Source organism: Centruroides sculpturatus, unplaced genomic scaffold, assembly GCF_000671375.1.
Source record: "Centruroides sculpturatus isolate CEXI.00-Female unplaced genomic scaffold, Cexi_2.0 scaffold1434, whole genome shotgun sequence".
In the NCBI taxonomy this organism is placed as follows: domain Eukaryota; kingdom Metazoa; phylum Arthropoda; class Arachnida; order Scorpiones; family Buthidae; genus Centruroides; species Centruroides sculpturatus.
In genome coordinates, this window is record NW_019386435.1 from 30,757 (window position 1) to 56,054 (window position 25,298).

The following is a 25,298-nucleotide window of genomic DNA, read 5'->3' on the forward strand; positions in this document are numbered from 1 at the left end:
GTATTAAGTAAGTTTTAAAATATTTTCCTCTTGTATAATATTGAATATCCATATTAAAAGAATGATATCAATATATCTGAAAGAATTAAAAGTAAAAAGTATAATGACGAGTGATATTATATCTATTCCATTACCTTAATTATAATAAAATATTTTTTGATGGTAAATGTGTCTGGTATAAAATAAAAATGTGGAAAAATAACTTTTGTTTTTTTTGTCATTTTTTTATTTTGTTATTAATAAAAATTGGTTAAAAATAGGAAAATTGTAATTTCCATTTTGACCATTGTAAAATCTAAATAACATAATTATATAGTAATATAATATTCTTGTTTTAATCTTCTTCTTCTTTCACTGTTGTAATTTCTATCCGACACAGATACAATTCCAAGTAAAACCATTTAAATTGTTTTTAATGATTTGAAAATTAATTGTTTTATTTATCTGAAATAATATTAATGTTTATTTAATTAGATGTACGGTAATTTCATATCAGCAGGAAAATGTTCATCAGCAAATCTGCATTTAGTGGACAAACTAATGGTAACTCAATTTTTCATTTATTTACTCGCAGTTGATATTTATTTAAGAAAAACTTTTCAGATTCTCAACTTTATGAAGAGATTTGGGAAATTACCTCTCGGGGTTTCCATCGGAGGATTTTTTTTCATTAAAGAAGACTTTCCTATAAGAGTCAGTATATTTAATTTCCTCGCGTTTTAATGTGGTGAATATTAAATTACGAATTTAATTAATAAAAAGATTTTTAAATGTGTTTCTTATAGGTTGCGGAAGCTCTTTATTCCGCTTTTTCCACACTACTGGAAATCAGGGACTTGACTAAAGATACGAGGTGCAAAATTCGACTGGAACCAGCGACTTGGAATAGTTCTTCGTTTTAGCCAACGCGCAACAATTACATATAAAGTTAACTTAGTACAGAATATTATGCAAATTGTTCTTTGTGTTCTGGTAGAATGTAGCGCGTATTTTTATCATATCTTTAATTTATTTATTTTAAAATATATGCTCGCCACCTAAAATTAGCAGTGTCTCGCCCCTGTACATCATACTTTTCCGTTAGCAATAGAGTCGGCACGTGCCGGTCATCTATCTAACTCCTTTCGAGGGAAAATATTTGAATTGAAATAAAATGACTTCTAGTTTTTATCGTATGTTCCTACATAGTTAATTGGAGCCTCCTGCCTCTATAGTTTCTACGCCTGGTATTGGATTTCGAGACAACTAGACTATCATAAGTTTTGTAAATTTTTTAAAAAATAATGTTACAATTAATTATGCAATTATTTACTTGAGAGAATTTGAGATCATTTCCTCTTCTATTAACTAAGATATACTCGAAAAACTGCATACCTTCCATCCTATATATCACATACATTATATCTTTCGTACTGTACACGCAACACTATATTTGCTTATATAGCATACAGTTTTAAAAATTTAGATGCCATTTAATAATTATACTTAAACTGTATAGTATAATATTTTCAATAAATGTCGCATAATACAAATATTCAATATGTGAAATAATTTTATTTATTTTTTCAAAAATATAATACAGGATGAGCCATAAATATGTGTAATTAGAACTTTAGTGTGTCATAAAATATTTTACAAAGCCTATACAAAAGCCTACCTAAGTCTTTCCTTCACTACCTCGTGAAGGTGTGCAATCTTGTTTGCAATTAACAAATTATTTTAGTGTACAGATAAAGCCTTGCTTATTCGTATACTCTGTATGAAGAAATTCGGTAATTTTTGTAGCCAGGTAATAGTAAACTTGTCAAAAATCAGGCAACTGGGGAATTCTTCTCGTTGCCACATAAATAGCAGAAATTTGTAGACGTGAAGGTGCAGCAATTCGTCGATTCCAATTTCAATTCTCTCATTTAAACGCAATCTGTTAAGGGCATTCAGTCGGTTAAAAAAAAATACGAATGCGAATCGACGAACTAATTCGTCAATTTAAATTCTAATCGACAAATTGGTCGATTCGTTAATTTCCAAATACTCACTGAGTGCACTTAATAGATTGCATTTAAATCAGTTTCGATAACAAATGACGTTGCTCGCGAAAGCCGCCATTTTTGTAGTTTTGCAGGATACAAAGCGCGAAGCGATATAAGATAGTAATAAAAAAAACAAACATTTTCAGTTGCCAATTATATTATAAAGTTACAAACAAATTTATGTTAATTTTTTCGTTTTACAAACTTTAAATTTGTAAAATTAGTTATGGCTCGCTATGTAGTTTTACGCATATACATGAACTAATGTCTTCAATGTCTTCTGTATTCGCGTTGTGTCAACTTTATGTATACATATTTACAAATTTTAAGAAATTTAATTGCATAAATACGCATTTTATCACTTAAATTGCTTTCAAACCTTCTGAGAATAGCAAAGATTACTTACATAAAAGTTTCCATAAATCGGCGAATGAAACTCGTCTTAACACTTCGATAATAATGGCATGAGAACGCCAAATTGCTGACTAGAAATTTTATCAACTCCACATTTTACGGCCGCTTACTTACTGGTAACATCAATTCGTTCTTTGTTCTCGAATCACAGATTCGTACGATGGAGGTTCTTCGTTGTAGGGAGGTGGGTCGTCGTCTTCTGACACCTCTATCGGGTTAGACACGTCTATAATAGTTTCCAACGATATATCCCCTGGATCTTGAGTAATTTGAGAAGACATCATATCAGAGTTACTATTACTTTCGTGTTTTCGTCTGATAAATATATAGATGCATATCACAATTAAGGCAATTACAGCGAATCCGCTACCAATTGCGATAAGTACGACACCATTTTTTCGATCGTTCTCGATAGAAGAATATGTTTTTGGTATTCCTCCCAATATAAAAGGGATGGACAAAATAACTAAGAATGTCGTAGATATGCAAGACACTTTACTCAGTTCGGAATTTCTTTCTATGATCATCGATAGATTTAGGTGCATTCAATAATCCTATAATAAAATATTGAAATAAATCGATTAATAATTAAGCATTTAAACATACATTTAGCATTTAACTTAAATATAATTTTCATTACAATTAAAATGAAGACGTAATAAAGATCTCGTGCAATTGTATCCGCATTCGTTCCTGTGTTTAGAAGTTTCTTACGCAAAATGGCAGATATTCCGATGATTGTTAGTAAGTGAAAAGTAGCAAGTAACAAGGATTGGAGAATCGTGCAGAACGGACCTCGTGATCTATTGCATTGTTTCTTGAACCGTCTCTAGGAGTTCCGCAAAATCCGCCTTATACTGGTGATAAAATTGAAATTTAACAAATGTTTACTATCAAAAACTAGTAATAAAATAAAGTAATAAAAGACTTATCAACCGGTTCATTACCAAACATAATCTTTATTTAACTTGGGGTTCTTTAACCTGAAACTTCACTCAGGAAGAAGAGTTTATAGAAATACAATCTCAGTTTAAAAAATATTTGATTCGAATTTTTGAAACTTCGCTAGGTGTTCACATTGAGTTTTATTTTACTATTCCATGGTTAATCAACAGAACTGTTAAAGATAATACTTCAAGTACTGGTTGATACAAGAGAAGACATTTCGGGAAACCGATTATGTAGTCAAGAACGATGTGGATCTGGCTATACAACATGCCTTACAGTGAGAACAATAAGGACTTGAATCGGTCGTCACTGATTCGAGTCGTTGTAGTCGCGCTTTCCACTAGTGGTAGAATGTCAAAATCGCAAAAACACTGGTCGCGAATTCGCATCTCACTTACGGGCTGTCCACGTAACGTTTTCTGGGTTATCTTCGCATGTCTAACATTTAAATAGGGGCCAATTTCTAATAAAAACCTTTACGCAAGTCATACTTCTTGACAGATCAACCTTTTGCCTTATCCTATCAATCCTACAATCATTATGAGGCTCTTTGAATAGTTTAAACGACCGTTACCCAATTTGTTCGAGAGATATCAAGGATATGGCTCAAGGAACTGTGAGATGCTAAAAGTTAACTTTGAATTCCATTATTTTAATAAAGGTTAGCTAAAATAATAAATAAAATGATATACTTCATTATATCCCGGATGTATAGTGCCTTCTGTATAGTATGTGTAAATACGTACGTACATAAGTTAACACTGTTGTTCGAATAACAAATACGATTCCCCAGAGCTTCTCAACACGTTCGTCGGTGACCTCGCAAAGGATAGTTAGTTTATATCAGTGTTTCTCAACGGGGGCGATATACCCCCCATGTGGGCATTTTTCCATGTTGAGAAGGAGATTAGTAACAATTTATATTTTGGGGGCAAAAAACAATTTTCTGGGCGATATAGTAAAATATAATATTAAGAATAATTAGATATTTTATTCGTTATATCGTACAATAGTTAAACAAATAACATTATACTAGTCACTAGTCTATTCGATGCAGTACGAATTTGGCATTAGGCTCGGCCCTCGGCATCGGAATTTTGAAGCGAAGGGGGCGATACTCGTAACGGTTTTATTGAAGGGGCGACGATTCGTTAGAGGTTGAGAAACACTGGTTTATATGAAGGGTCGAGGAAGAGGGGTGACGAACTAAATCTAATCTTTATAAAAAAAAAGGTTGGGTATCTCCTGCTGGGTATTATAAAAATCCAAGTGAAAGAAATGTAAACCAATGCTAAGAATAAATAAATTTAATACCTATTTTATTGACAACTAACAGATAAGCCCGGCGTGGCTTGGACAAAAAGTAACGATAGCAAAGATTAAGATTATTAGATTATAGCCGATCTTACCCGTTTTCACCGAATGCAAGAATTAGATCCCCCTCTTCCGAGACTAATTAGAGAATTTTTAGATACCTGCTTACCATACCGGGAGAACGATTAATAAGACTCACTGCAACCACTAACCGGTGCGTAGTACCACAAAGTGATAAATAATAAACGTTTTCGTAACTCATTCTGGATTCTTCTTCAGGCTTACTAAATTCGAAAAATAAGTTGGATCTTTCCGAATCATTAATAAATATAAATTCGAACATAAAATCGAAAAACATCATATATAAAGTTGACACGCTCCCCGTGTCAACTTTATGTATGATGAAACACTAAATATCGTTTAGAAGTTTTAGAAGGGTCTAAAAATATATTCGATTTCCCGCATAAATGCAAAAAAAGACATTTAAAATAGTACAGTAAAAGCCGAGTTCTTCGGGGTAATCTTAACCCTTTCTCTCCCCCAACTCTTCCTTCCCACAGTGGAAATTTTGACAAATTCCTTTTTAGTGTACATTCTCATGACATACCCTAACTCCCTAACTACCAAATTTCAACTTTCAACTCCTACTCAGTTGTTTGAGCTCTGCGTTTATTATTATCATTATCAACCCATCTCGATTATATTATAAGATTTGATGTCATGTAGAAGAAAAAACAATGCTATTTGGTTTAGAAAATTATATACATTTTTAGCAGATTTGAATGGTTATTTTGATTTTATCTCAAATTGAAAGTTGTTATTTTTAACAGAAATGTAAAGTTGTTTATTGGGAAAAGCATTTAAGGAAGTGAGACTATTACATATTTCAGATCAAAGGATGTGATAATGGCACGTATAAACACCAAAAACTTTCGTTTTCTAATCGGAAAAGCATGTTTTTATATTAAATTCCTTATATTTCGAATAAACTTTTGACTATTTGTAAAAAATATCAACAATTATTCTCAATTTTACGTAATTAAAGATGATAATTACCCCCACTGACGTGTATAATATTTAAATATATCCTTCAAATCCTGATAAGATGCAGATAAATAAATAATTTCTAAAAAATTTAAAGCAATTAGCGTGCGGATCACGTGTCTATTAAAGAAATCGACAAATTAAAATATGTTAGACCATATGGTTAAACACGTATTACAAATATTTTCTGTTGGTAAACACCAATACTATTGCATTATTACCTATAAATAGCCCGTCAAATTTAACCTAGTACAAAAAAATGGAAAACATAAATACAGTAGAACCTCGAAAACTCGGCCCTCGATAACCCGGCACTCCGGATAACTCGTCCACATCCTGGCAGGGCAAAAAAATCCTTAGTTAATTAATTTTCATTATAGACAGCTTTATAAAAGTATAAAAGCTCTCATAAAGTATTTTTCTGAGGTCTGTCTTATCAGGTAAATTACTGTACACAGTGTATTCATTAATTTTCATTTTCATGTAGTAAAGGCTCTATGCCTTCATAAAGGACGTACTTTTCCTTTGTTTAAGGGTATTTGGGCAGTTTATTCTCTGTTATATTCTCAAGTAAACAATACATACAAGTACAGTACAGTATTTTCTGAGGAAACACTCGTACTTATTTTTTTTAACCCCATTCCCGATAACCCGGCATTTTCACAAACTCGGCCACCCTTCGGTCCACATTAGGCCGAGTTTACGAGGTTCTACTGTATTTCATTTTAATTATAATTTATTTAATATGACCTTTTCGCTCAGCATTTTTATATAAATAACCTTTAAAAATGTATTTTGTTATTGCTTCCTGCTTATAAAAATTCTGTTTATTTATATACTTCGCAACAGCAACTCTGCATAATTTAACTTATTGGAACTTGCTAATAGAAGCTCTAATTATTTTGTAATAAATGCAGTTATAATAAATGCATTATTACTCTTTTAACACTCGATATAACGCTTTTGATTGACATTTGTTTATGATTAATGTTATTACGCTTCAGAAAAAATTGAATTTTTAAAGCTTCGATTAATGTCGGAGTCGAATTTAAGTAAATACCCGTTGACTCGAGCCTATAACTCACGATATAACGTTTCTAGTATAACTAATTACGTAAAGTACTTCAAATATATACAATTTTATTTAAAAAATGTAAAGATATACTTACATTAACTGTAATAAAGAGCGTGATGATTCACTGTGTTCCGGTGAAACAACAGAGATAAGAGAGTTACGGTAATATCCAAGTATAAAGCGAGCTTCTTTACTATCAAATAACTGTAAAAATTACTTACTTTCTTACCGAATAACTTCATTACCGGATATAACGAACAAAAATAAGCCCAGTTGTCAAACTAAGCGGAGTGTATGCGTTACGTTATTGAAAAGTGAAGTGTCATTTCGCAATGAAATGAAACTAATATACTGAAGTTACGATTGCGTAACGTTATTCAAAACGGATGTTTTAGTCGCAGGAACTAAAAACATGTATTAATAATTTAAATTATTTATATTTATTTTTACGCTGAAAGGTTGGTGAGAGATATCAAGTTTACTAGGTGTTACAGTCCGTTTGTAAAGAGATAACCCCTCTTCACTCAACCCGAAATGCGTGTGTAAAAGAGAAAATTGAATAATAAATTGTGCGTGGTTAAACCATTGGATATTTCTTTGCTGTAGTAAATACTATATCTGACATAAAGGATTATAGACTTAAACTAATAAGAATACAGCTACCTTATTTGAGGACATTTTTCATTATTTTAAGTATTTTTCTGACCAACCGGTAGATCGCGACCTATATCAAGGTCAGCATTTGTAGTTAACGTCATTATTTTTTATTGTTTTAAGAAAGGTCGTCAATTAAAACTCATTAAAAACATCGATTTAATTACATAGACAATTAATGAGAATATCAATTAGACAAAATGAACAATATTAAATCGCAAAAATGTCATCAAAATGATGCAATTAATACGGTAAACCCTTACATGTTGCTAGCTTAGAGTAACCTCTGTGTTTAGGAATCTTTAGAGAAGATCTTCACCTCTAAAATTTAGTCGTGAAAACTTCTAAATATCGGTTATATTTATAAAAATTGTCAGGTATGTTTAATAACATCTTTGTTATTAAACAGGGATGTTAACTGTAAACAATAAAAAACTTGTAAACACACAAGTGTAACAAGGACAATTTTACTAAATTACTGGAGTTAATTACCGTTTTAATTTTATTTTTTAGACTATTCAACATTTACTTCACAGTAATGGAAGTTTAGATGAGGTCATTTATTTATGAGCTGCTTATTTTGGAAGTCCATTATGGATCGAAATTACGATCTTTTACTCTATAATTTCGCTCAGGTAAAATTTGACAACACTATAAAAACTAAAAATTGTGTTATATTCGGGTATTTCCTGTTTGATTCTAAAAGTGTACACTCATCTAAAATTCTCCGCATTACCGCCTTTCTGTTTTTTAGTAAGTGTAACAAATACATTAATCTACTTAATATAGGGGAGATCGGGGCAAGATCGGCATGTTAAGCTTTACTTAAATTTTGTGTAATAAATACTGCTGTAAACTGAAAAAAAAGCTTTGCATATTGTCTATTGGAATGTTACCTTACTATAGAACTGGTTAAAATCAGTTTGGAAATAAAAATAATTAAAATANGTTATTCAAAACGGATGTTTTAGTCGCAGGAACTAAAAACATGTATTAATAATTTAAATTATTTATATTTATTTTTACGCTGAAAGGTTGGTGAGAGATATCAAGTTTACTAGGTGTTACAGTCCGTTTGTAAAGAGATAACCCCTCTTCACTCAACCCGAAATGCGTGTGTAAAAGAGAAAATTGAATAATAAATTGTGCGTGGTTAAACCATTGGATATTTCTTTGCTGTAGTAAATACTATATCTGACATAAAGGATTATAGACTTAAACTAATAAGAATACAGCTACCTTATTTGAGGACATTTTTCATTATTTTAAGTATTTTTCTGACCAACCGGTAGATCGCGATCTATACCAAGGTCGGCATTTGTAGTTAACGTCATTATTTTTTATTGTTTTAAGAAAGGTCGTCAATTAAAACTCATTAAAGAACATCGATTTAATTACATAGACAATTAATGAGAATATCAATTAGACAAAATGAACAATATTAAATCGCAAAAATGTCATCAAAATGATGCAGTTAATACGGTAAACTCTTATATGTTGCTAGCTTAGAGTAACCTCTGTGTTTAGGAAACTTTAGAGAGAGATCTTCACCTCTAAAATTTAGACGTAAAAACTTCTAAATATCGGTTATATTTATAAAAATTGTCAGGTATGTTTAATAACATCCTTGTTATTAAACAGGGATGTTAACTGTAAACAATAAAAAACTTGTAAACACATAAGTGTAACAAGGACAAGTAACGAGGACAATTTTACTAAATTACTGGTGTTAATTACTGTTTTAATTTTATTTTTTAGACTATTCAACGTTTACTTCACAGTGATAAAAGTTTAGATGATGTCATTTATTTATGAGTCGCTTATTTTGAAAGTCCATTATGGATCGAAATTACGATCTTTCACTCTATAATTTCGCTCAGGTAAAATTTGACAACACTGTAAAAACCAAAAATTGTGTTATATTCGGGTATTTCCTGTTTGATTCTAAAAGTCATTTAAAATTCTCCGCATTAACGCCTTTCTGTTTTTTAGTAAGTGTAAGAAATACATTAATCTACTTAATATACGTCATGTAGTAATACAGTAGCTGAATTAATGAAGTATCATAAGTTACTGTTAAACGGACAAGAAAAAAGTGTCACCAGTTACTATCAAACTGTCACAGCAATAGATTAAACCTACAGATTATTAGTGGATTTACGAGACGATCATGTAATTTTAAACAAGTACCTTTGCAAGCCTGAATTACTTTAACTTTCATATTCTCTATTAATTAATTTTAACTAAATGAGAAACAGTATTTTGTAACCGTGTGTAAAGGTAGAAACACCTGGCGTATATTCTGTAAAAGTATATAGGCCTAATGCTTGTGTAATGTGTATGAAGGACGTAAGTTTATTAATTGTTTATCTTCTAACCTATTGCAGTTTTCTTAATATACGCCTTAGAATTTGTTAACAACGGAATACACACGTAAACATCACGCGCTAGAACACGAAAACTCAAAAATTTCCCTTTCAATCGTGTTAGATATGAAGTTAATAATTTAAATAAGCAGAGTTTCATTTAATATTGCTAAAAAACAAAATTATTGAATTAATATTATCGTATTATATTCTTACTTTATCAGTAGGATTGCGTACTTTGCAAATGAACTTGCAATAGTTTAATGTTTCCAGCAATATAACATCTCGTCTTCTTCTCTCGTTTTAATGTATTTTTTTTTTTTCTTAATATCCGAGGTTATTGCACGTTCGCACCGAAATATCACGAATTTTGGTTTTCTATACGTAAACTGGTTTGATACGTCGACATCGACCAGGTTAGTTGCGAGTACACTTACATTACAACAATATTACAAAATCCAGCAACGAGTTGCGTAACTTTCCAGGTAGCTACATTTGAAATAGGTATGGCGCCATCTGTTATGATTAATTATATAAAAAGTCTTTTATATAAAATATTATTATAAAATGGCGGGCTAATTTTAAGGGTAAGTATGAGATTAATAAAGAAAAATTGTAACGCGTCTTCAATAAATCGGACACTACTCGAAATAAGACCCGCATCTATCTACTCACTCTTTCGACCTTTAACCACTAAAATTTAGTAGCATCAATACCCCGAATGCAGAAAGCCTCCTGCAAAACTTCAGAAATTTTCGACTAAAAAAACAGGAATTTTCAAAGTGGGTGAACAAACTCGTGCCCTCAAATAAACACTAACATCCGTATATACTGAAAAAGATCTGAATTTTTTCCCCAACTTTTCAGAGTCTCCCGAATCCAAAAGTGTAAAAATCTTGGGGAGATAATTTTTTGACTTTGTCGTACTTCCCTCTGTTAGATACAACAGCCGGGAAAATACAAAGCGCTTCGTTCAAGGGGCACACCAGCGACCAAGTGGTCTTCGTTCCCCTGGGAGTTCGGTCGTGGGTTCGCTCCTCGCTTGGACGAGCAGGCGCTTCGAGTTTTCAAGTTTTCATCACGTGTCAAACACCTAACGAGGGTAAACGTGTCCAACACCGAAAGGACAGTTTCTCATAGAAATCGCACCGCGAGGAATCTTATTTATTTATTTATTTGTTCAGATCGCCATATATATATTAATACGTTTCACTGATGAGTTTTTCTTGTATTTATAAAACGTAATACAATGTTTATTAAGAGAGATAAATTCCTTTCAGTTGTCCACCGTTCCCCGAAACAAAAAGGAAGTCAAACGTTATTAACCCCAATACTTTCGATTTCTAATCACTTTTCTAGAAGTAATCATGGTTAAATATAATTTAGAGATAGAAAAGATAAAAAATTATATTTAAAGAGCTTATGGAATTTGCTTTGTCTTCGTACTTACATATTTTAACTTAGAATAATGAGATTTATGTTCAAAGCATCAATTTAAAATACTGATTTTATTCTTTTAATGTTAAATGTACGCTGTTTGTTAAACCTTAACAATATTTATTACGGTAAATTATTGTTAACGTAGCTTTGAGATAATATATGCTACTATTAAATCCTAGTTAATAGGCAGATTTTTGGAAAATGGGCCCTATTGTGTGTTACTAGCGTGAAGAAAACCCGAAAAACTCACATTTTCAACAGAAGCCTCGCCAGTAATCCCGAACACGTGAAGCCGTAATGAAATCCGTGCCACACTTTCTAAAGAATATTTTTGTCATTCTGTGCAGGATAATGCATCCTTATGGGAAAATTACTACTGTTAACTGTTCCTTAAATGGAAGGATATAGGCCTAATTAAATAGCTTATTCATAAGATTTAAACGTAACGTTAAACACGTGGTTTCATTAATTTTGCTTGTGTATTAGAGATTTGAATATGTTTTAAATTAAATTTTATATAATTACTTTATTAATTCTCATTGTGTATTTTATTCAATTTATTTTAGATTGGAGAAACTCAATCGGTACATTTTTAAGCAAAAAAATAGAAATGAGAGAAGAAATTGCTACAAGAAGATACTCCTTATCTCATGACAAACTCTCAATGTGCTCAATTCTCTTTTCTGTTCCTTTTTACTCACAGGATCGGGAATAATATTTACCTGTAATAAATTAACTGCCACTCATGGAGTTGAAACATTTGCTGTTGGGTGAGTGATTATAATCAGTGGCTTTCTAGTATATATAGAAAATCACATCTCAAGGGATCATGACTTACATTATAGAGTCATCAGTATCAACAACTGATTCTTTATTTAAGACAATGAATAATGATCAACTACTTCCTTACATGCTGTGTGCCTCAAATTAAAAATGCTCGATTAATATTATTCAAGCATTTTTCAACCAACTCGGTATTCATAAGTATCTATTCCTATTTAATGTTTTATTTGCGTAAAAAGAGATTAAGACATAGTTCTTAACAAAATATATTAGAAATTTATATTATACACTTTATCATAGATATGCAAAGTATATCAGGAGAAACTGAAAAACGATTGTGTGAGATCGATTTTTTAATATTAATAAAGATCTAGCTGTAGAAATGTTTCATGATTTGACATGTGAAATATTAATGTAACAGCTCTGGTTGGGCTAATGCTTCGATGAAAATCTATGATGATCTAAAGCAGAATTTAGTGGTGACACCAAGTGGTCTTTCTCAGCACGCCACAATAAACTGCGTGTACTTTGTGTCCCTATGCAAACAATTGCACTTCTCGTGTTATGAGTAATCATTCCAAAAGAATGTCTTTTCTCCTGATATATCCTGTTGAACTGAGAATATCAAGTTCTGTTGAACACGGGATTGAATTTCGACTCGATATTTAATATAAATTACGGTATTTTATAAGAAATTTCTTATAAAGTTATACAGTATACGTTACACACAAAATATTTTATTTACGAAAAAACCATAATTTGTTTTTTATATCAATTAATTAAACGTTTCATTCTCAATTATTTATATTGTAGAGAATCATAATGATAAGATGTAAGATATCTTGAGTTCCACGTATTGTGCAGTGTTCTCGACAGTAACTCTTTATCTTTTATCCCCTTTTTTCTGAAATACCATGATACCGAAAAGGAAAAGTTACAAATTAAATACTTGTCTTCTGGTGTTATAGTTTTTACATAAAAAAAAAGGATAAGCAGTAATGTCGAAAATTATATTGTCTTTAACACATCAGAGAGAATTGTGCTGTAATTAATGAAAAATAAATTATTTTTATGTCAGAATAATAGATAATTGTAGAATTACATGAAATTTTTCTATGTCGTCCGACACAAACTCTGTCCATGTCAAGAGGGAGACTCGAGAAATTTTTAATCATATCCTTAATGGGTCAGGGGCCCATCCGCTACCCTTGACCCCATTATGGCTTTGATTAAAGTGACCTTCATATCGCCTTCAGGTAACAGTCAAAAATGAAAAAAAAACTTTTTTTTTCAGTCTTTTCTTCACAATTAGTGGTTTTCCTCGCTATTGCGCTTCTATTTATTATTATACAATAGTTTCCAGGTTTAGAATAAAATACAATTATAACTCTTTTATTTAGGCGTTTATTTTTTGCTAATTAAAATTATATTTATTTGCAGGTCTCTCGATATAACAGACATTTATCTCCTTCGAACCGCACATCTCACTATAGTCTGTTATATCGGGAGTGGAATGTATTTAGTATTACACATTCCTTTTAAAACTTCGCTAATACTAATTTATACTGTAAAATCTGCTGGATCCGAACCAAGCCTTGAATATCATATCGAATTTTTTATTATATTTTTTATTCTAATTTAATTTCGATAAATGAACACAGTTTATATATATTCACCTGTTTGAAGTCGCTCCTCTTCTTGACTTTCTCCTATAGTATGAATCGCTGATTCGTAAGACGACAATTCCTCATTATACGGAGAAGGTTTATCTCTTTCAGTAATTTTAATAACAGTCACATTTTCTTGAGGAATTTCGGAATTAAATGCAGTAAGTGTCATACTAGAATTAACAGCATCACATTGTCGTAGATCATAACTTTTTTGTATGCGACTATACATGATTGCCTCGATTAAAGTAACACTGAAACAGAAGCTACTCCATATTACATCAATATAGTTACAAATTTCTTTAAAACAACCTTTCGATTCTAAGTTGAAACATCTAACAAGAAAATAAATTGCTAAACAAAATACAATTGGGATTGATATAACTAAAAATGTCCTTAACGTAGACACCGATTTTGTAGTCATTAGCGAAATATCTTCATTCAAAACGCTACTTTCTTCAACCTGTAATAAGTTAAAATATATCTTTTCATTGTAAATTTTACTCAATATAATATATTATTTAATGCTTAAATTTATAAACATAACTCTGAAAAGCATCCTAACGTTCAGTATCGTACCACAATCGGCCGAGTGAATAAGACTACCGAATAACAGTCGCGGGTTCGTGTCTCACTAACAAGCCAGTCGCGCAGAGTTTACCGGGATTTTCTTCACGTGTCTAACACCTAAATAGACTATAGAAAGTCGTCTCTGGATGCAACACGTGGGTTGAATCCCGCCATAACTTAGAAGTTATTCAGTAATTTATACTGAAAAATCTTGTGGGGAATAAATTTTAATTGGCTAATTTAAATCTCATCTCATTGTCTATATACTAATTATGATAAAAGTACGGCAATAATTAAGAAGCATATAGCCAAATATTGAATAAACTAAACTTACCACAAGTTTTTCAACTGTTCAAGTTTTTAGGAATAAGGACTTTTAATTTATATTCTTGAAACAGCAATTGGCAGGAGGGAATTCTAGACAATTGATAAACCTTTATTAACTGTGTAACAGTTTATAATTTTAAGTTGTGATAAAGTTGCCGATTGTTACGATAATCAATGACTCAATATAGCAATAAATTGATAAATATTTTATTATTTAGAGCTATAAAATTACCATATTTATAAAGCCTATGTATTATATAGGCCTATATATTTTTTAAATTGTGTATCTATATATATATAGATACACATTAAATTTCAAAATAATTTATATTACACTCTATACCTGTAAATGTAATCTGTAAATATCTGTTACTTGATAAAGAATAATGAAACACTAGTGTGGAAATTATATTTCTCTCGCACAAATTAACTAAACTGAACACTTCCTGGTATAAAAGCATTTTAATTATTCTAAATTTAAAAAATATTCTGCTTATTTTCGTGTAAAGTTATGTAATAGAATAAACACTGAAGCCTTAGTTACATTAGTCGAGCGGATAAAACTACAAAACAGTACTTTTCTGAATAACGAAAAAAGTAAAAAACTTCGATAGAAAAACGGATTTATGACATATGTTACGTCATTGCCTTTATCCGTTTTATTTGTTACCTAAACCGTAGTTTTGTTTATTCTAACAATAAAATTCGAATAAACGGGCAACTAGACAGTGCTAAAAGTAAGTAAATGTTAATATATTTATAATTATTCATCTTCGATTTACTAAAATTATTTCGCTTTCTTTCTAAACTTTTGACTTTCTGTTAGAAAAATAGATGCTTTGTTTAATTGTTAAATTATTCTTCTTTTGCGCCCTTCGAAGAATCGAATGTTTCTTTTAAATTTTATATTGCCCTTTTGTAGTCCGATGAGGGCTCTAAACTAACATATCATTGAAAATTAATGAGGATCCAATTAGAACATTAACACAAACTTAACCAAATATATCCAGAAATTGGCTCTGTTACTGTAAAAGAGCTCTGTCCATACGTTATTTTTCCTCTCGGAGTGCCACAATTTCCGTAGTAATGAGTTTTACAAGTAAATTTCGGCAACGAGTTGCGTAACTTTCCCAGCAACATCACTTTTCCTGTTGTTATATATAACAGTTGTAACGTGAAAAGTCAGCATACAAAACCTTTCAAACAACTGTAACTGCGATCAATCGGTAAATTGAATATTTAAAAAATAATTAGAACTTGTTTCGAAATTTAAAATTAGTTTTTAAGTATCACAATTTATTTTTAGAGATTTATTTTATTAAAAATTCATAAAAATTACGATTAATATTCGTGGAGATTATAATTATTATTTCTGAATTTTTATTACATATTTACATTTGGCAGAAATATGGTAAGAAAAGGAAGAATATGATTATAAATATTATGCCAATTAATAAAAATAGATTGAAAACAGTGTAAAATCACCTATTGTTGAGCGAATAAGTTTAAAATAAATTAAATTTTTTGATGTTTGTGGAAGTTAGTTTTATGCATATAGTCTACATATGAAAATACAATGAGTGTTACGTTAGGAGTGCATAAATTTCAAGTGGTTTTATGGATTTCTATCTGTTATTTAAGACTGAATGGCATTAATACAAAAATATGAGTCATATACGAGAAGATTAAAAAATTTGAAATTTGGCATGGAACTTGTATAGCCTATGTGACATCGATGCCGTTAAATTTTGGTGGTTAAAGATCGAGAGGTGGAAAAATAGAGAGGTCACGCGTCATATCCCGAGAAGGGTTGAATTTAATGAAAATTTTACTCGTTATTGGTGTTTACAATATTCTTTAAAAAGTCGTTTCTACCCTCAAAATTAAGCCTTTTTTGCCTTTTTATAATGTTTAATAATATAAAATTTATTTTTAACATCATCTCATAACACTTGGCGCCGAACACGATTTTTACTTTAAGCTGGTGTCTAGTGTTTTTTTTAAATTAAATTGTTTTTTAAATGGACAGTTTTATCAACTTTTTTTAAACTTTCATTTTTACTTAAATTTTATATATTTGTGTACTTAAAAGCTCTTAATCGAGTGCCGGAAAAGTCGAGGAAGAGGCTTTACCAGCTTTTTTCTTTCTAAAAAATAAACTAGACTAATTGTGGTCTCCGGCATTCTTCTGTCATCTGAGATAATAGCGGACAGTGCCTGAGGCTGCGACAAACAGCTAGAAAATATCCAAGGTTTGGGTAGACGAGAGAATTAAAAGAAACACAAAGAAATTGAAATATAATATATCTTCGATTTATAAAAAATTAAAATGAACATCTCAGATATTAAAACCCTACAATGTTAGGTTGCTACGATGAGGATCTGTTCCTGACTACGACATCTTAAAACTGTAGACTATTATGAAAAAAACTGAGTAACTATACTCTAAAGTGAACCACGAGTCAATTCCGAACACTATAAAATTGTTCGTGATTGCCGAAGAAAGTAGCCTCCAAATTGCCATGTTTGATTCTAATGCTCTATGGAAAGAGAAACATTCATAAGGCCTACATCAAAATGTAGATAAAGTGAATAAGTGAATAAACAACATTATTATCTACACTTGTAAATATTTCTATAAGCTCCAAATATATAAACATATGATAAACATGCTGAAAATGTAAAACCTTTAAAAAACAGAGTTTTTAGTTGTACGAATCAGGAACGAAAATACGAGACCTATGGGTCACGAGTAACGCAACACGGCGCAACCTGTGCCATATTTCGTTACTCATGACGAAACGTGATGCAATATTACATTGCTGTCAACCTCTCAGTTTTTATACTATTGTGTCCGGCTTTTGCCGATGTCCGGGTTCCCAGTCTCCCTTACGATATAAAGAAAGTAGTGTAAGACGAGTTATACGAAAGTTTTAATCTAGTTCCAACAATTCTATGCTGGTTATACGCCTTAAAGAATGATAATGAAATTTATATCTTTTCAAATTAATGGTTTATAAATAAAACTTTCTACTGTAAATAAATAAATATTTAAAAATAAAGTACTGCATGGCATTATTTAACACGCAATGCAATAAAAATAAATACGTAAATTTTTCCCTGTTCGTACCTTACAAAATTGATATTATCTCTTGTAAATGCTGTTTAATCTTAGCAAAGACGGCTCTTTATTCTGTGGGGCCTACGACAGAACATAAGTTTGGATTCTTTTCGAGACACCGAGATCCAAGCATTAATCGTACGCGTGGTCCTATGTGCAGATATAGGCCTACGGGAGATCCTGGAACACTATCGAATATATAGGATATTTTTACACACTAGAATATACAGGAGTTTGCATCAACGGAGATTTTATGACATAACTGTAATGGAGTAAGTTCTGATCATTTCCTAATCGTTGTTACTAGTTTATTGCAAAAGACATATTATTAAAAATAAAAATTATANAGTTTGGATTCTTTTCGAGACACCGAGATCCAAGCATTAATCGTACGCGTGGTCCTATGTGCAGATATAGGCCTACGGGAGATCCTGGAACACTATCGAATATATAGGATATTTTTACACAAGAGTTTGCATCAACGGAGATTTTATGACTTAGCTGTAATGGAGTAAGTTCTGATCATTTCCTAATCGTTGTTACTAGTTTATTGCAAAAGACATATTATTAAAAATAAAAATTATAAGCAGCAATATTGTTAAATTCAGTGATCAAGTTATCTTATTTCGTAATAAAATATTCTAAACATATTACAAACTTATCTACTTTACTCCATTGAAATGTTCTTATCTTTAAACTATAAATCTATAGATTTTATTACCAATTATAGAAATTACTTGTGTATTTATGCAAATCAATAGTCTACTACAAAAATTAAGAGTTATCAATTAATTATGTAGCGACGAGACTGAATTTTACTCTGATTCACGCAATCAAATGTCTCTAATTTTAATTATTTGTTTGTTTTTGAGGTTTTATGGTAATTACTTGGAATTTTAGTCCTTTTTTTTGTTTAAACCAGAAAAATACACGACAAATTTATATTACAAAGCATATTATAAGCGTATATAGGAGCCAGGTTTTAAAAATAAACTGAACGAACTACGGATTAAGTCTGTGTACAAATTTTTTAGCCTCAATAGTGTTTGCTAGTGTCGTCGATATAAAAATTTCGTATAGATTTCTGTAAAATATTTCTTAGAAAATGAATCTAGAGGACTTATAAAAATATATTTATGGTTAAAAAAAGCCTGCTTTCAGTAAATACACCTCTGAAAGGCCTCACACATTTGAATTCATTGTTTATTTGGTAATGGTAGGAGACGTATTATATTGGTATATTCTAGTTTAGCGTCTAAATTCGGCTCCGGTAATTACTCTGGTTGCGTAACATCGTTACTCTTTATGTAACGTAAAATATTAAGCTAATTGTATGATACGAATCGCATTATTCTGAAAGAACGTTTTCTGATTTTCTGACGAATACTCACTTATTTAATAAAATTATTATTTGAAAAAGTTGCAATTAACGGAAACGATAGAGGAATTACCTCCTGTACATTTCGTCACGACACACTCGATTAGTTAATTTGAAATTATTTCATAGCTTTCAGTAGAATTCCTTCAGCTCACTATAACAGAAGGTCGAGCATAACTTAATGAACGTAACGTAAGTAAATTATATTTTTATACACTTATTTATTTAAAAGTAATTTACTTTAAATTATAGTCTACATATGTACGCACAGTTGAAGCGCAACTAAAGAAGTTAATTAATTAATGTAATCACTACAAGCGCAGAAAGACAATTTACAAATATTTTAATTAAAATATACATTTATTATAGGTTATTCTCGTACGGTCAATGCGTATATCAGTTTGTAGACACGCAGATTAACTATAAATTGCTGTATAATTTCATATTTTTAAGAAGAATAAGTTACTTTATATCATGAATATGCTGATGAGTCATTGCTTTTATTTAAATTTAAATCGAATAATTTACTTTATAATAGTAAAATATTTATTTACTTTTAATTAAACTTTCTCACACATCTTACTTATAACATGCTAATTGTTCACCATCGTTTATCGTATAATTAATTCATAAATTAAATTTTGCAATTGATCTAATTGGTGTAATACAGTAATTTAGATATAAATCACTCGAAAAGTATGCAAGAAATTTTGATTTCAAGTTGCTTAGATTATGATAAAACATATTTATAAAACTGTATGTAGTCATACTTAGGTCAATGAATGATGAGAAGTTACAAAATCTATAAAAATTCCTGTACAAATTATTAAACTTTTATTGTAATTTAATAGTATTTTAGAAAGTTAATAATAGTTAATAATTAATCATAAATTAAATTGAAACTGTAACGTTTAATCCTGTACTTCCTACAGGATCTGTTCTAAATTTTCAAGCAGTAGAGCGATTAGAGAAAGGAAAAGGAAGTAAGATCCCTTTACCTTTGTAAATACGTAAATAAATCAAATACAGTAAAAAACTTGTCCAAAACGAAACCTGAGTAAAACGGAAACTTACCTAAACGAGAAAAGTTCTTCCGAACAGAGCTATTTTCTATGTAAAAAGCAGTGATTTCAGAACAGAAATCTGTGAAACCGGAAAATATATTAGCCTGTCCCCTGTCTCTAAAGGACGCCTGCCGACTTACCAACGCACTCCCCACTCGATTTGCCCTCCTAGCCATCCAAAGACCCCGAAATCGGGATATTACCGGCCCGTGCAGAGTAAGTGGTCATTTGGGAATTTACCCCTGACCCACTGCTTATCTCATACAAGTGCTGGATGCTACCTGTCTCAGTAATGATATACCACACCTATTTTGTGCTATATCGTTGTCACAGTAATTAAGTGAATATAATATAAATTTTTAAAAATTATATGCTTTCGTGTAAGGATTATATTTAGTTTATTATTATCTTGTTATATATTTTTTCAATATATGGCGCTACATATAAAGCCAACAATTTAACTGAAGATGGAAATTAATTGATTTACAGAAATCCAATAGATATTTTGGACGGTGTATAACAACATCTAACTTAGAAGTATTAACTGCCGAGTGTAAACTATTGGTCGAATGTCCTAGGAATGTATAGCGAACAAACAAAAACATCCTTATTGATATATATATAAAGTAGGGGATTTATTTGCGTTATTTTAGCTTAAATTGTAATTTTTTTAGAACTAAAACGGACATTTTTGTAACGGATTAATTAACTTTACATTATTTCTTATGGGAAAAATTGCATTGAAACTTGAAAGTCCTGTAAGAAAGAATTGAATTCGAGTTTGTATAAAGTTTCAAATTTTTCACTAGCATATTTTAAATCAGTTTATATTAAATTTAATGTGAATTTACTATGGTATCATATCGTCTACCGTAATAAATTCACATTAAATTTACTATCATCTTCTATTACTATCAATAGCTACGTCATATAAATTTATCATACAATATCATATTAATATAATAATTAGTATATTGATAGATATGGCATACATGATATATTATACTATGTATGCAACTACAGTATATTTTCATTTATTTTAGGTTTATAATTATGCCAATAAAATCCGAAATTCATTCTGATGCCTGCAGAAACTTCCGCTTCACTGAAGAAATTATCATGTTTTACAGTATCGATTGCAGTTTTTATAGCATTTCCTCTTCTGTTGATAGGAATTTTGCTACGATCTTCTTCAAATGAACGATTCATCTCATACGGTCTCATAATAGCTTTCGCTGGTTTTGTGTCACTGATGATTTCTATGATTTTAGCCTGTGTATATGTGTATTACAAAAGAGTTTGCGTTAATCAGCGGTGCAATGTAACATCTGATGCGACAGTTCCCGAACCTCCTCCCGATTACGAGGAACCGCCATCGTACGAATCGCTAATTTCAATGCCAAAAAAGTCAATTAACACTCACTCGACAGCAAAACTTAAGACTTAACATTATTCTAGCTCTTGTCGTATATATTATTTCATACATTCATCTGAATAATAAAAGACCATTTGCAAGAAAATGTAAATGTTGTAAAATAGAAAAATCTTAATTATTAATTATTTAGGCTATTTCGTAATAAAATATCATATTTATAAATGTTATGTATATAATTTGTAATTTATTTCCTAAATCACTCATTACTAAATAATGTATAAAATATAGACTTTTAACACTATAAAACAATAAATTTTCTCGAAAAACTTCATTCAACGTGTAAATTCCAATACACAAACTGTGTCGAACTCGGCGTAAGAAATTATCATCTATAATCTTTACCAGGTTAACAGAGTTCATTGTTTCAGGTTAACATGTTCGTTAGTCCGCATACGTGAAGGAAAATAGTTTCGTGTTCATTAAGAAAATAATTTACATAGAAAATATTACAGAAGAACTTTGTGAAATAAACGATTCTCCCGATTTATCACATAGGAATTAACTTTACGTCATGTTTAGAAACTGTTTCGACAATTTATAGCATTTCATTTCGTGTGGTTTCGCTATTGTTATCGGTAATGAGAGATATTACAGCGCTAGCTCTGAGAATCTGCAACAAATTCGTGACTGGTTAGTTGGTTTTGGATACAGCAGTTTTCACTTTTTACCTGTTATGGCAATGAAAGCAGCCACAAATAGTTTATCACAATTTTCATACGTGATCTGTTACTAATCTAAAGACTTAATTGATGTAGTATTTAGGTACAGTGCTTACTTAATTGCCTGGTTTGGTAAATATTAGTTAGGTATTCACTTAATAAAAACTTAAGTAAATACCTACTAAATATTTTAATTAAATAAGCTCCTCAAATCTCCAAAAATAAAAGGAATCTATTTATCTGTTAAATAACTACTAGCATGAGGAATTATAAAGAAAATCATGTAAAACTAATCCTGCATATTAATACAGTTTGTTAATTACTGTTAATTAGGTATGGGGCCTACTATATAACAAAGAAATACAAGCGTTATGCTCAAATTAAAATGCCTTGGGCAATTTTAGGTCGGTAGGAATGACACCGTTGTCTGTTTTCAAGATTTGATACATAAATTGCAGTGATCAAAGTAAATAATAATGTGGAATTTATTTAAAAATTATTCGACCCGCTTCACATGTTTACGTTTAACGTCACTTAACGTGATTATAAAACATGCAAAAGAATTGCTTGAATAAAAGTAACATTGCTTTGTAAAAAGCTGGAAGTAGATTTGTAAATTACTGAAATTTTAAAAAGTAATAACGAAAATAGAAATGAACCTTAAGCACTGTAATGTCTTTTTCAAAGTGTACTTTTTTTTCTATACAGTAGGGCATATAACAGCTACAGCTATAACTGAGTAACTTTATTTTATTTAATTGCTGGGCAGACAACCATCGACTTCTTTGCAGGGTTGGCATGATTTTAAAAAAACGTTTTATTAAAACGTGTTTTAAAACATATTTTTTATAACAAACGTTTTAAAACATTTAAAACTTGTTTTTTTAAACGAAACATTTGATAGTAAAATAGAAAAAAGCAGTAAAACTTCAGCTTAAGACTCAAGAGTGTACAGAATGTTTTATTTAATATAAAATATAGCATTTTTAAATGTTTTTTTATGGAATGACATTTTTAAAATTCACGTGTACAAACACCAAAACAGGATTGACAGCAGTGGCTTCTTCAGCTTGAAAAATTTCTTTGTTTTTTATAAATGTACAACTCTCATTAGTGTTTGTTTAGGTGTTTGAAAGCTTTAACAAACCTTGCTGCCTTTTCCTGTTCAAGTTGATTTCTAAGTTTTAAATGAACAAGTCTACGGATAGAGAAAATTCTCTCAGTTCCCGCTGAAGAAGCCATTGCTGTCTGCAGCCGTGTAACTAATTTTAAAAGAGGTTCATCAACGTAGTGACTGCCACCGTGTAAGAGGTGTGATATTAGTACAGACTCTGCAAACATGTGTAGCAGAAATGGGTTTTTGCCAAGTATTTTAAAATTGAAGGCATGGCGTCTGGGTAGTAATCGTGGAACACAGTTGGTGCATCATCCTTCATACTGTCTGCGAGCTTTGCGTCCTGGTATCTTTGGTCCAGAAGATTTGCTAAAAGGCGATAGCCCTACTATCTGTGATAGCCATATCAAATCTATCTTTGACTGCTTGCGTGACTGCAGTAATTCCAAGTTGTTGCGAGTCATTTCGAACACTATAAAAGTAATAATATCATTAGATGTATAAAATTAATGAATTTAATGAACACAATTTTGAAATTACATTAATTTCAAAAAACAATTCTGGCCAATGTAACTTACCCTAATCATAATTCAATTTCTTCACTGATTGTGCAATCATTTCTTCGCATTTTATCTAATGTAACAGTAATGGTATTTAAACGTATCGACAAATCTTCAGCATCACGTTAATTCCAAGGTTTTGGACTTAGCCCTCTATAACCTTGTCAATTACGAGCCAGTTTCCGTCTCAAACCTGTTAAAATAAGATTTGTAACGATTTTTAGCATTAAACACTTCATACTTATCATTCAATACTCATTGAGTACACGAATAGAGTTAACTAGCATTAGAGTAAACAGTCAATTTATATAATAAAATAATCTTGTTTTATGTTATCATTATTACTACAAGTTTATTATTACTATAAGAAATAACATTTCAACACATATGCATTATGTTACTCTGTTAACGGGAGTGACACTAATGTAAAACACTAGAAAGAAAAACGGAAACGTGGGAGAGGGCTCTATTGATCATACTACTCTCTTATTCCGTACTATGTTAAGTGGACTCGTCTTTAAAACTAAAATTCTGAAGTTCTAATTAATTTGAAGTAAAAATAAGAAATTCTCAAACGTGCGATTGTCTTTACATTTTTATAGAAAATCAATCTGTAAAATCTTATCATAGAATTCCATTTTTACAAGACTTGAACCCACGACTTCCAGTTGTATCGGTTTAACACTGTAAGAGCGTTACCAGTGCTCCACCAAGCCTGACAACAAAAATCTTTTGTTTTCGTACATAACTATATGGGATTTGCCATTTGTAAAATGAAGAATCTGATTTAGGCTACTTATAGTTAATATATTTGCCGAGGAGTGTGTATTGGGTTCGAAAATGAAATCATTCCTTATCTAAGCATTTGAAGTAATAAATTTCTTATAACGTACACAAATCTCAACGTATATTATTCCGTAACGGAAACATCGTCGTAACATTTCACACGTTTTTAAATATTATTTTGTTTCAATTAAAATAAACTTTAAGTTAAAAATTATTCATAGACTATATTTTAAGGGCTTCTCGGTGTAATAATACTCCTGTCGTCTGTCGCACGCTTTAATATTTCTTTGCTTTTAACATTTTTAAACGATTAATAAGTCAAAATTATTTTAAAATTTACTTCTAGTTGTTTTCGGTTAGTGTTTTCCTATTTATGAATATTACAGGAAATGACGCGTTATTCTGTAGTGTAAAAGATCTGCTTAGTCACCCGTTTGTCTCTGTGCCGTATGACAAAGCACGCGCAGCACGTATTGTCAATCTTTCTATCGAGGTCAAATAACGTCGCAGTCAAAAAGCGGTATGAAGATTCTTGATAGGTTTAACTAA

General features: G+C 30.7%; 1 long non-coding RNA gene across 1 annotated transcript; it reads right to left on the reverse strand.

Moving 5' to 3' along the window:
- Positions 1–609: 609 nt before the first annotated feature.
- Positions 610–7,161, reverse strand: LOC111614960. The gene is made up of 2 exons (XR_002755014.1): positions 6,920–7,161; positions 610–2,998 (listed from the first exon to the last, which is right to left on the reverse strand). It is a non-coding gene; the product is annotated as an uncharacterized LOC111614960 (long non-coding RNA).
- Between the last annotated feature and the right edge of the window lie 18,137 nt (positions 7,162–25,298).